This window comes from Musca domestica, unplaced genomic scaffold (genome assembly GCF_030504385.1).
Source record: "Musca domestica strain aabys unplaced genomic scaffold, Musca_domestica.polishedcontigs.V.1.1 4, whole genome shotgun sequence".
Lineage (NCBI taxonomy): Eukaryota > Metazoa > Arthropoda > Insecta > Diptera > Muscidae > Musca > Musca domestica.
Window position 1 is genome coordinate 6,147,982 of NW_026712328.1, and position 14,708 is coordinate 6,162,689.

The 14,708-nt window shown below is 34.5% G+C and overlaps 1 protein-coding gene across 1 annotated transcript in view; it reads right to left on the reverse strand.

Moving 5' to 3' along the window:
• Nucleotides 1–14,708, reverse strand: part of LOC101898901 (synaptosomal-associated protein 25) — a 750,023-nt gene that overhangs the window by 558,327 nt on the left and 176,988 nt on the right. The window lies entirely within an intron of this gene.

Consider the following 14,708-nt stretch of genomic DNA (forward strand, 5'->3'; position numbering starts at 1 on the left):
GAGATAAATTATTTTATATCAAATGTCTTTGTGATAGTCCGTACAAATAAAAATTTGTGTACTCAATATGTAGCATGAAAAAAATTATCAATTTTTGTAAATAATAGAACTTGTATATTTCTGAACCAATAAGCACTTTTTTTAATATTCTCATAATTTCTCGCCAGTAAGAGTAATCGTTTGTAGATCGAAACTCCACAGGAGTTTCCGGTCCTTAGGACAAATGTTTTTAAGGCCTTCATATTGTTTGACAGTATACAAATATCCCATTCAGACTAGTCTTTTTATACCCTCCACCATACTATGGAGGGTATATTAATTTTGTCATTCCGTTTGAAACTCCTCGAAATACTCATGTCAGACCCAACAAATTATATATATTCTTGATCAGCGTAAAATTCTAAGACAATTTAGCCATGTCCATCTGTCTGTCTGTTGTAATCACGCTATCTTTCGGACAAATTGAGATAGAAGGCTAAAATTTTGCACACATGTATATTTTGCCAATAGGCAGGTTAAGTTCGTAAATGGGCCATGTAGGTCCAATTTATCATATAGCCCCCATTTAACGCTACCTCCCGATATTCGGTATTTTGATGATTTTAGCGACATTATTCACCGGAATTGTTTCAAATTTGGCATTTGAAGTTCGTAATAGACACTGCAGCATAAAACAGAAAATGGGCCATATAGGTTTACGTCTTCATATAGCCCCCATATACCGTACCCCCCGATATTCGGTATTTTGATGATTTTAGCGACATTATTTACCGGGATTGTTTCAAATTTCGCATGTGAAGTTCATAATTGATACTTCAGCCCATGCCAGAAAATTGTCTGTGCAGGTTCACGTCTTCGTATAGCCCCCATATAACGGAACCCCCCGCCCCCCGATATTCGGCATTTTGATGGGCCATGTCGGTTCACGTTTTCTTATAGTCCCCACATAACGGTACATGTGGGGACTATACGAAAATGTGAACCGACATGGCCCATTTACGAACTTAACCTGTCTACTGGTAAACTATACATGTATGCAACATTTTAGCTTTCTATCTCAGAATATATATATTTTGTAGGGCCTATTATGAATATTTCGAGGATTTACAATCGGAATGACAAAGTTAATATACCCTCCATAGAGTGGTGGAGGGTATAATAAGAATAATTGCAAAGTGGATAGATTTCGAACCAATCCAACCTTCGCTTACAATGTCGGTAGATTTCGAGCCCATTGTCTGACGGCCTAGGCCATCGCTGTGTTAATGTAAGTAGAAATTGTATACAGGGTTTGGATGAGTCAGTGGTCTCAGTTGGAAGATGTATGTGCAAAAAAAAACCGCTGGGATTAAGTGTAAAACATTAAAATATGTTCACTTATCCGTGAAAATTCTTGGTAGGGGTGAAAAAACATATAAAATATAACAAGTAAAAAAGCTGTTAGTTCGGCCGGGCCGAACTTTGAATTCCCTCCACCATGCAAAATTTGAAAAAAATCTGTGAATAATGTAGCTGAAATCATCAATATACGGAGGTACTATTACATGGGGGCTATACCAAAATCTGGACCTGCACAGACAATTTTCTTCCTTGGGCTGCAATATCCATTACGAAATTCAAATTCCATATTTGAAACAATTCCGATGACTAATGTCGATAAAATCATCAAAATACCGAATATTGAGAGGTACCGTAATATGGGGGCTATATGAAGACTGTAGTATTCATTATGAACTTCAAATACCAAAATTGAAACAATTTCGATAAAACGAAGACGCGGACCTGCACAGACAATTTTCTGTCGTAGACTGTAGTAGGTCCACATTTTCATATAGCCGACGGTACCGCCGGTATTCGGTATTTTCATGATTTTAGCAACATTTTCTTATGCAAAGGTCTGAAAATCCACACAAGGAGTTCCTTATGCAGATATATATATATATATATATATATATATATATATATATATATATATATATATATTCGAAATTCGGTTTTTTGATGATTTTAGCCACAGCGTTTTTTTTTTCTCTATATAGGTTAACTATATCGTATATCCCCCATAAAACGGTACCCCCGTTACTCGGTATTTTGATGATTTTAGCCACATTTTCCAATGATATTGTCAACCAAACGATATCGTGGGCCTATATACATAATTCTCTTCGAGGGGTAAATCCCCATAAAACGGTACCCCCCATATTCGGTTTTTTTCATGATTCCAGCCACATTTACCAATGGTATTGTCTGCAAATCTACAGATATAGACAATTCTCTTCCTAGGGATAAAGTACTCACAAGAACTTTATTGTGTGGACTTTCAGACCATTCTTGGAAAATGGGGCTAAAATCAAAAAAATACCGAATATCGGGGGGTACCGTTATATGGGGGCTATACGATATCGTGGACATATATAGATAATTCTTTTCCAAGGGATATAGTACTCACACGGAACTCCTTGTGTGGACTTTTAGGCAATTCCGTTGAGAAATGTGGGTAAAATGATTAAAATTCCGAATATTGGGGGTACCCTTATATGGGGATATACGATATCGTTGACGGTATTTTAATAATTTTACCCATATTTTTCATCGGAATTGCCTAAAAATCCACACAAGGAGTTCCGTGTGGGTACTATGTCCCTTGGAAAAGAATTATCTATATAGGTCCACAAGAGAATAGTATAGCCCCCATACAACGGTACCCCCGATATTCCGGATTTTGATGATTTTAGCCACATTTTTCAACGGAATTGTCTGAAAATACACACAAAAAGTTCCTTGCGGGTACTTTATCCATTGAAATATAATTATCTATATAGGTCGATGCTATCGTATAGCCCCCATATGACGTTACCCCGCGATATTCGGTATTTTGATGATTTTAGCGACATTATTTACCGGGATTGTTTCAAATTTCGCATGTGAAGGTCATAATGGATACTTCAGCCCATGCCAGAAAATTGTCTGTGCAGGTTCACGTCTTCCTATAGCCCAAATATAACGGTACCCCCATATTCAGTATTTTGATGATTTTAGCTACATTATAAACAGATTTTTCTTCAAGTTTCGCATTTAAATATTGTAATAACTTATGACAAAAGTTGCCTATGCAGGCCCACGTCGTCGTATAAGCATTCGGTATTTTTAAGATTTTAACAGAATTTTTAACGGATTTTATTTATTTATTTATTTTTTTTTTTTTTGGAAATTGCCAAATTTGTACCAAATGGTGGAGGGTATTAAAAGTTCGGCCTGGCCGAACTTACAGCTTTTTAACTTGTTAGTATTTGTATATCGTCAAACGTTGGTATGTGGTTGCTTCTTTGCAGAGTTCCGCAAGCCGGTGTTATACCAAAGATGTTAGACCCAACAAGGCATATATATTCAAGATCAGCGTAAAATTCTAAATCGATTTAGCGATGTCTGTCTGTTTGTTGCTTGTTTGTACCTTGTTAAAATGTTTTGTGTGCTTTTCCTGTCATTCGGTTTTGAAGTTTATTTTAACATTGTTGAATTTTTTAATAAACCTTTTTATAGAAATCTTGTATATTACGGATTTTTAATTTAAGAGCTTGTGGACTCACGGTAGGTTCTTACTGAGTGAGATAATTACACAGAAATAAGGAGATTATCTAACAAAGGTTATGGGCGCAGATTTCCGAACATCTTAAATTTAATTTTGCAAATTGGACATCTGGGAATAAAGGGAGTAAAATGGCTAATTCTGTGGCTACCATAGAGAAACTAAACGGCGAAAATTATGGAACGTTTTGTATCCAGGTAAAGAGCTTGCTAATAACGTTAGATCTATGGAATACTATTGAGTTGTTGGTGCTGCTGAAAAAGCAATTTGGATGAATAATGATAGAAAATCTTTAGCAACGATAACCCTCTCTGTGAAAGCGAGCGAATTAATACACATCAATAATTGTGCGACAGCTAAGGAAACATGGGATGTACTTAATTCATTATACAAGGCTGACACCGCATCCAGAAAGGTGAAGTTATTCAAGAAGTTGGTTAGGTTCAAGTTCACACATGCTGAGAAATTTTCAGTGCAAATAAATGAATATTGTTCCAGGTTTGATGAATTAAAGGAAATTGGAATAAGTTTGAATGTTCATTTATTGACCATTTTATAGCTCTGTAGTCTTCCCGATGAAATGGAAGGTTTTGTAATAGCTATTGAGAGCAGAGACAAACTACCCACATATGATAATTTAATTTCCAAGATTTTGGAGGAAGAAACTCGACAAGGCGACAAGACTGTGGATAATGGCGAGACTGCGTTTGCCGCAAACTCCAAGAGCGGTAACAAAAGTCATTATAAAGATCCAAATTATAGTCATAATCCGCAAAGTGGAATACATTCGCAACAAGCAAAACCCAATTTCAAAGATAAGAAATCGCCTATATCAAAACTGAAGTGTTTTCGTTGTGGTAAGATAGAATGCATCCGATCTCAATGTAAAAATGGTGATAGTGAGAAGAGAAGAAGAGATTTTGCGTGTTCCTTATATGATAATAGACCGAAAATTGCAACATCATGGATTCTAGATAGTGGGGCGACATCACATATGTGCAGAAACAAACTATTTTTTCAATCATTGACAGAATATATATTGGCATCTGAGGAAAGTATTTTTGCTGAAGGAATCGGTGATATTAAATTGCAGACTTATACTACAACTCTGATATTGCGAAACGTATGGTATGTACCACAACTTCATTCAATTTTCTTATCAATCTCAAAGATAATCAAACCGGGCATTCCGTGATATTTAACGATAATGGAGCAGTAATATTTTGATGGCTGAATTGCTAGATGAGATGTTTATTGCAAAAGTTAGAATGGAAAATGAAGTTCAGTCTTTGATTGTTGCTATTGATAGGGATGTAAATCAAAGATTTGGTCATATGTTATGTGAAAATTAGTGTCAAACAAGTAAGCAAAGGCTACAGTCGAGCGGGGCCGACCGTTGAATACCCTACAACACTATAATAAACGATACAGTTTATATAGGCGAGATACTCGAAAGAACTGCACAAGATATTGTGACAAATAATAAAAGAAAACCATCAGGTTTCGTTCTCTAATTTTCGAATAATAGCAACTTAAACTAATTTGCTCATTTCCAATTTATTCTGGAACCAATATTTCCCAAAGACCTATAATCTCTCAGAAGTGGCAAAATATTAACATTTATTATTGGTTTTTGACTGAAACGCATCTATATGAGATACAGACATTTGACTATATTCTTCAACGAAATCAGCGTTAACGAAATAGTCAGAAGTGCGTCTTTCCTGTATTTTTAAATTCTCCAAAAGTCACTGGAATGGACATTTTCGTATTTTGTCTACAAAAGTTGGCAAACTATTTCACACATTGAATATTTTTGGATGGCCACCCAAAACTGCTTGGCTTTTGCAATGTCCGGTAACCCCCATTCAAATGTGCCTGAGGATCGGGCGATAATTACGACCTGCTGACAATTTTGCAGTTTTTTTGGTCCATTTCAACCCCTAAATATATGGCGATCATCTCCAAAAAGAGTAGGCATCTATTCTGACCCTCATCTTATCCCCATGCAAAATTTCGTTAGGATCGGGCCATAAATGCGATCTGTATATGATATCCTAACTACTTAGTTTTGTTAGCTATAGAAATATTACCAAATGTTTAATTCAAAATGAAAATATGCCAAAAATATGACAAAATTGAAAAAATATGAGAAAATTTTACAAAATCAGTATTTTCATCATTAGAGAGATATTTTTATGCGATTTTTTTAGACGTTGTTTCTTTCCTGCCAAGAGGCCATTCTGAATTAATGAGAACTGTCGAAATCAGTTCAGCCGTTCTCGACATATAAGAGATCTTTCAAGCATATCTTCTTTGATAGACATATATATCGCACATATTTTGCTATATATCCGATTTGTTGGATGTTAACATCAATGTAAAGATCAGAAGTAACCTTGTCATGGCTTTATGATTTCGCCGGGATTTAAAATATTCGCGGTTTGATGAAAAATTTTGAATTTTTTCAAACCAAAAGATATGGTCTATTTTACCCGCTAAATATTATCCGATGACCACCCAAATTGGTAGACTTCTTTCCCTCCCTAAACTCCAGCTACATGCGAAATTCCGCGTCGATTGGTCTATAATTGCGACCTGTATAGCTTCTGCAAAATCCGACATTTTTTCAGTATTTGGTCCATTTCAACCCCTAAACATTTGGCGATCATCTCCAAAAGCAATAGGGTTCTATTCTGCTCCAAGCCCCACCTACATTCTAAATTTCGTGAAGATCGGACCATAATTGCGACCTGTAGAGTGATTACAAATTAACATGGACAGACGGACAGACGGACAGACGGACGGACGGACATACATAGCTAGATCGACTCAGCTCGGCGAGCTAGGAAGATCCATATATACTTTCCTATATGGGAAATCAATATTTCGAGGTGTTACATAAATTCTGGCCCAATCAAACTTATAATACCCCCAACACATAGTGTTGTAGGGTATAAAAACATGGTTAATCGATTGGTATTGAGCACTTTATCTCCTTAAAGAGAATTATCTATATAGGTCCACGATATCGGAATTGTCTGAAAGGGAATTGTCTATATAGGACCACAATATTGTATATCCCCCACATAACGGTACGCCCGATATTCGGGATTTTGATGATTTTAGCCACCATTTTTAATGGAATTGTCTGAAAATCCACACAAGGAGCTCCTTGTGAGTACTTTATCCCTTAAAAGACAATTATCTATGTAGGTCCACGATATCATATAGCCCCCATATAAAATCCACACAAGGAGTTCCTTCTGAGTACTTTATCCATTGAAGGAGAATTAGCTATATTGGTCCACGATATCGTATAGCCCCCATATAACGCTACCCCCGATATTCGGTATTTTGATGATGTTAGCCACATTTTCCAATGGTACTGTTTGAAAATTCACACAAGCAGTTGCTTGTGAGCACTTTATTCCCTGGAAGAGAGTTATCTGTCTGCGATATCGTATATCCCCCATATATCATTACCCCCGATATTCGGTATTTTGATAATTTCAGCCACATTTTTCAACGGAATTTTCTGAAATTCTACACAAAGAGTTCTTTGTGAGTACTTCACCCCCAGACATAGATTGGTCTATATAGGTACACAATATCGTATATCTCCCTATATATCGGCACCTTTCGACGTTAGGTATCTAAAAGATTTTAACAGAATTTTTAATGGATTTTATTTTAATTTTTTTTTTTTTGAAATTTTCTCATTCGTTCCAAATGGTGGGGGGTATTCAAAGTTCGGCCTCGCCGGAATTACAGCTTTTTACTTATTTCTTCTCCAGCTTCCAGCTTCCAGCTTTGCAGCTAACCTGTCTAGTTCGGTTTCACCTTCGAGTCGTGCTCTCTTTGAACAAGACAAATCATCACTCAGTTGTATTATTACCGCCTTCAACGCCTTTGCCTTGCGATCTGCTTCCTTATCAGCCGCTCGTATTTTATCCTTAGATTTCTCGGCTACGCAGGGAGTAGTCTTGACTTTCCCTTTCAAATCCATGATAAGGTTGAAGGCATCTTACTTTTCATTTTTCTGTGATATCAAGCATCTTACATTTTTATACCTCCATACATAGTATGGAGTGTATATTAAGTTCGTCATTCCGTTTGTAACTCATCGAAATAATCATTTTAGACCTAAAAAAGTATATATATTCTTGATCAGCGTAAAATTCTAAGACGAACACCGTCCGTCTGTCCATCCGTCCATCCGTCAATTGTAATCACGCTACAGTCAAAACGAATTATGATAGGAAGCTAAACTTTTGCACAGATCTCCCTTTTGTCTGCAGGAAGGTCAAGTTCTATGATGGACTATATCTGTCCACGATATCGTATTGCCCCCATATAACAGTACCCCCCGATATTCGGTATTTTGATGATTTTAGCCAGAGTTTTCAATGGAATTGTCTGAAATTCCACACAAGACGTCCCTCGTGAGTACTTTACCCCCCTGGCAAGACAATTGTCTGTAATGGTTCACGATATCGCATATCCCCCATTTAACGCTACCCCCCGATATTCGGTATTTTGATGACGTTAGCCATATTTTTCACAAGGGGTTCTTTGTGAGCACTTAACTCCCTGAAAGGGCCCACAATATCGTATACCCCCCACATAAGGGTACCCCCGGGATTTCGATGATTTTTAGGACATTTTTCAATGGAATTATATGAGTACTTTATCCCTTAAAAGACAATTATCTATATAGGTCCACGATATTATATAGCCCCCGTATAACTGTTCCCCCCGATATTTGGTATTTTGACGATTTTAGCCACATTTTCAACGGAATTGTCTGAAATTGTACACAAGGGGTTCTTTGTGCGCACTTTACCCCCTGACAGAGAATTCTCTATATAGGTTAACTCTATCGAATATCCCCCATATAACGGCAGCACCCGATATTCGATATCTTGATGATTTTAGAAAAATTTTTATTGTCTGAAAATACATACAAGGAAATCTTTGTGAGCACTTTATCCCCTGAAAGGGAATTGTCGATATATCGTATATCGCCCATATAGCGGTACCCCCCGATATACGGGATTCTGATTATTTTAGCCGCATTTTCCAATGGAATTGTCTGAAAATAAACGCAAGGAGTTCCGTGTGGGTACTATATTCCTTGGAAGATAATTATCTATATAGGTCCACGATATCGTATAGCCCCCATAAAGTAATACAAAATGATGTTATTTTGTAGAGTTCTTTATTAAGACTACTTCTTTATTTTCAAATTTGAATGTTACAGTAATTTTTGTTTAGACAAAATATGCTCACTATACATAATATGTATACATACATACGTATGAACTAGCAGCGCGAGTATTTTGATACTCCGCTCCATTTCAAAAAATGTTTACTTATTGTTGTTTACAGTGGGGTGTGTATTATGTTGCTCTATTTATTATTGCTTATGGTTACGTTTACGTTACTCCCCTCCGCTTAAAGTAAAGCCCATGCTTCATGGTGCTAATGACGGGTAAAGCTTGGGTAGCTGTTGTTGAGGTAATTCAATTTCTGGTGATTCAGCTTTTTGTTGTTTCTTAATTTTTGAATAGATCATAATAATTGGATTGGTGGTTACAAATTTTAAATATAAAAATATTACAGAGAATACAAAAATAATGCTTGCAATTATAATGTAAATTAATTTATTATTGCTTGATACAATTGTAACGATATCTTCATGTTTTATACTCTTTACTTTTGTTATTTTAAGAGGATTGTACAATTGGGTTAGGTCGATTTGAGGTGATAACTTATTTTGGTATAGATTGATATCATTTATTTGTAGTTCACAGTTCTTAATTCTAATAATTTTGTTTTGGTATTTAATTGACAATTTTGTTTTAAAGGTGTATTATTAGATTCCAAGTTACAAGTATGTTAGTTTCACATTTTTTATAATTTCTGTTGTTACAATAGGCTTAAAATTACAAATTGGTGTTGTATGCAACAAAATTTTGGAAGTACATTCATTATTAATTTCTAAATTTGCATCAGTATAAATTTTATTGTTCATTTCAAAATAAGATGAGGTGCTCGTGTGTTCTAATTGGTATCCATTCTGATCTGGATAGGGGATAATTTTTAAGGTGTTAAAAGTTTTAAAGTTAGTGGGAATATGTGAAATTATAAGTATAATGATTTCTCGGTAATTGATCCATGTCGAGGTTTTTATTAGTAAAATATTTCTGTTATTTATATTTTCCAACTTGTCGTAATTTAAGCATTTGGTATTAAACAGTCCTAGTCTGGACATTTGCATACCCATTTAAATGTCTTCTACATATTCTATAAACTGCATTAAATCAAATATGAATGCGTCATACATTTTGCGATTTATTTCTAATTTTTCGATAATGTCATTAACTTGATTTATAACGTCATTAACTTAATGTAACTGTATTGAATTTTGCGCCATGTTTTCGAGTTTTTCTTGAAATTTAATTCGATCTTCTTCATCCAATGTTCCAAATAGAAACTTAAAGATTGATCCTGCAATATTAAAAAGTCCTCGTTTTTGTCTAATGTCCCTATGAAATGTTAAACCATGTAATTGACGTTGCAATTTATTGTACAAATAATTAAGATGGGGAGATTTGGTGTAGTTCGATAAATGCTTGTTAAATATGTTGTTTGTTCTTTCTATTTCTGCAATGTTAATTTGTAAGCAATGATGCTCGAATTCAATGGGTAATTCCAATAGTTTATCAGAGAATATAAGATATCCGTGGTTGGTGTCAATATTACTTATTAAGATCTGTTGAGCATGACATATTATAACAATGGAAAGTAATGTCATTATTGTGTACCATGGCCCTGTGAATATGAAATTTAATTAATTTTCTTTCGTTTTTTAAATTATGATTTATAATAATTAGTGACTATATTTCGGCTAGTAATTTTGTAATGATCTGGTTGTGACATATTCAACGTTATTGTTGGGTTTAAATGGGTTCTCTAGTTTACCTTTCTGTAATGGGCCTTTTCTATATCTTGTATCTATTTCATAGTCTTGTCTATCTTTATTTATTTTGTTTAATTTCTTTTTCTTCTTGAACATTTTTTGTCGGATGTCCATTAAAAAGAAAAATGTTTGCTGGTGTTTGTCCTGTCGTGTCGTGTTTAGTCTTATGGTTGTAAATGTTAAGTATTGTCTCAATTTTGCTTAGTTTTACTTCGTTATTGTTAGATGTGTTTATTATTCTTATTTTTTAATTTAAAGTTTTATGGAATCTTTCTATGTCTGCTACGCCTGTTTTCGAAGTGTTAAGTTGCAATTCTACTCCTTCACTCTCTAGTCATCGTTTCAAGGCTAAGCTAGAAAAAAAGTTAAAGTTTTTTATGAGTTGTTAGAACTAATTCCTTAAATTCTGCATAAGTGGCAATATTCTTAAGCAAGATAAAGCTACGGACAATTTTGGTATGTTTTGTGTTAACAATTGATTTGTGCGCGAATTGTACTGTTCTGTTTTTCCCACAAAAGTGATCAATTAGGAAGTTTTCAGCTTTTTCAGTGGTCATTACATCATAATGTATGTAAACAATCTGTTTCTTAAAATATGTCTCGCGACTTACTTTGGGTTGGCCTTTTAAAAAAATAATTTGTCGTTTAAATGTTTTGACTGGTTTTTCCGTGATATAAATTAAATCACTATTGTCATTTTCAGCGCTATGCTGTGTTTGTTCGATAAAATTTGACTATTCTATTTTTATCCTGGACAATCCATCGGCTACATAGTTTTCTTTACCTTTTATGTATTTTATAGAAAATTCATACTCTGATAGTTTTACTCTCTATCGAGTCAACTTTGAGTTTGGCTCCTTCGTTTGATATAATCAAACTAATGGTTGGTGATCGCTTGCAATTTCAAAATGTCGGCCTAATAGATAATGACGAAAAGTTTTAGTTGCCCACACAATAGCAAGGAGTTCTTTTTCAATTGCGATGTAATTTGTCTCGTGATCGTTTAACGTTCGACTAATGTAACTGATAGGGTGCCCGTCCTGTGACAACCCAGCTCCAAGTGCGACATTGCTCGCGTCAGTAGTCAATACAATTTTTTTTTTTTAAATCTGGAATTTTATTCTGTATATGTATTCTGAAATTAGTTGCTTTAGTTTTTCAAAAGCGAAAATGTATTCTGGATCTTCAACATTTAATTTTGAATCTTTCTTAAGTACTCTAGTCATTGGTTTTGTAATTTCTGCAAAATTTGGGATGAATTTCCTGTAGAATCCAACTAGTCCTAAGAAGGATTTAATGGTTTTAGTTTTCGTGGGTATAGGGTAATTTTTTATGGCAGCTATTTTTTCTGGGTTTGGTTTGATGCCGTACTTGGTTACAATATGACCTAAGAACGAAGTTTTTGAACGTAGGAACTCACATTTATCGAGTTGAAATTTTAAGTTAGCTTTAGACAAATTTTCAAATACTAAACGGAGTGAATTAAATGTTCTTCAAGAGAAGTAGAAAATACAATAATGTCATCTAAATAGACGAGACAATGCTTTTCAAGCAGTGGTCTAAGGATGTTATTCATGCATCTTTGGAATGTTGCCGGGGCGTTTTTCAAACCGAAGGTCATGCGGAGATATTCGTAGTGCCCAAATTTAGTAGAGAAAGCAGTTTTTGAAATGGAGTCTGGATCCATTTCGATCTGGTGAAAGCCTTTAGCTAAGTCTATTGTGGTAAAAAAGTTACATTTGCCTAGCTTTCCTAAGATCTCATCTATGTTTGGGATGGGGTGGGGCTCATTTAATTTCCTGTAACCTATAACAATTCTAAATTTTTGTTTTCCTGAGGCATCCTGTTTCTTCGGAACTGTCTAAATGGGGCTACTGTAAGGCGAATTACTGTTTCTTATTATGCCTTGATCTAACATATTTTTTATTTGTGTTTTAACTTCTTGTTCATAGGCTTGGGAGTAGCTGTATAGTTTTGAATATATTCGGGAATTATGCACTGTATTTATAGAGTGTTTAATGTTATTTGTGAAATTGAGTTTATTACCATCGTGATATTGTATATTTTTATACTGTCGTAATAATGAACATAATTTTGTTTTTTCCTGATGGTCTAATCTGAATGATTCTGTCTATTTAGCCGTTATTGGAATTTGTACCTTATTTGATTTATGATGTATGTCTTCTGTTGTGTAAGTCTCTTCTTGAAAATTGTCAGGTTTGGATACGTGGTTTGTCAGCTTGTATCTTTCATTATAAAGATATACCATTTTTTTATTGTAATCTATTAAAGCCTTCGCTTTATCTAAAAATTTCCTTCCTATCAAAATATCATAATTAGTTGAAAATTAGTTGAAAATGGGTGTATTAGAAATGTATGTTGCATTGGAAACAAATTATTGGGTTGAAGAGTGACACTTCGATTGACCCTAAGTAGACCGTTACTGGTGTGAATAACATATTCCTTATCGTGGATTGGTAAATTGAATATGTTACGAGTTATCATATTGACTGTGGATCCGGTGTCAATAAGACATTTCAAATCACTTCCCTTGTATGTAATTACTATAAATTGTTGGTTTCCGAGACCAGTGGCAGACAATTTTTCGTTTTGTTCAGTAATTAATTCTTTGTGTTCGTCATTGTTATCTTCTATAGATTTTTTAACTGATTGTGGGTCTGGGTGGTACTGTGAAAGATTTTCAGGTTGTTGTAACTGATATTCGCGATTGTCATAAACCGGTTCATAATAATTATTGAAAGGATTGCACTGTTGATAAGAGGACATTTCTTGATTTCTAAGTCCCTCGAAACTCATTTTTCTCTGTCCGCTATCAGTTGGTCTGGGTCTTTTAATTGGTTGATTGGTTGCAGTTGAGTATGTATTGTATTATTGACCTGGGTTTTGGTTAAAACGATTTTGGTCAAATAAATGCTGTCTTTGGAAATTTGGTTTTGTTGTATTCCTTATAGAGGCTGTTAAGTTAGGTGGGTAGTAAGGATTAGGTTTGAGTAATTAGGTGAATGAACATGTGGCTTATAGAATTTATTAAATTGCTTTACAGGTAATGTATTCTTATTTTGATTTGTCTTTTGTGTTTGGGTACAAATACAAATTTTTTTCTTGTAAAATATTAATAAGAGATCTTAAATCTAAGATGTCATGATTCACAGTCCTACTGTAAATCTTTAATGGCAGTTTTTGAATTAGGTTTTAAATGCTACTTTTAATTAATCTTGAATACAATAATTTCTCATGCGAATCATTTTCTAATTCTAACTTACTTGCTAGAATCTGTCTTCTTCGTTCAGCTTCCTCAAGAAAAGCACGTACATTTCTTATGTACGGCGTATTTCGAAACTCCTCCAAAAGTAGATGGCTTGGCGTTTGTTTCTTATAATTCATTATTAGCGACCTCTTTAGCTTGAACCAAGTATTGATGTTGTGGTCACTACCAATTGACGCGGTTACGTTAATGCTGAGGCAACATTGAATATGTCCCAAAAGTATATATTGTTGCCTTAAATCATTTGTTGGATATAAGGCAAGAATATAATCTAACCTGCTTATAAATGGAAATAATGATTGTTGATTTCCATCAAATTTTTCAACATTTGCAATTTGATAAGCTACTTGCGATATTTCACTGTCGGACGAGGCTATTGATGTTGCTCCTTGTTGCGTCATGTTTGTTTTTAAATGCCGAAATATTTTTTATTGTCACTTATTACTATAAAAGTTTATGTATAATATTCTTTGTTGAAAAATTCTAAGTTGATTTCTATATAGGTCCACATTATCGTATATCGTCCATATTACGGTACCTCCCGATATTCGGTATTTTGATGATTTTAGCCACATTTTCCAATGAAATTGTCTGAAAATAAACGTAAGGAGTTCCGTGTGGGTACTATATCCCTTGGAAGAAAATTCTCTATATAGGTTAACGATATCATATATCCCACATATTACCGTATCCCCTGATATTCAGTATATTGGTAATTTTAGCCACATTTTAAAATGCAATTATCTGAAATTCCACACAAGGGGTCCCTTGTTAGTACTTTACCCCTTGTTTGAAATTCTAAACAAGGGGTTCTTTGTGAGCACTTTACCACCTGACAGAGAACTTTCTAT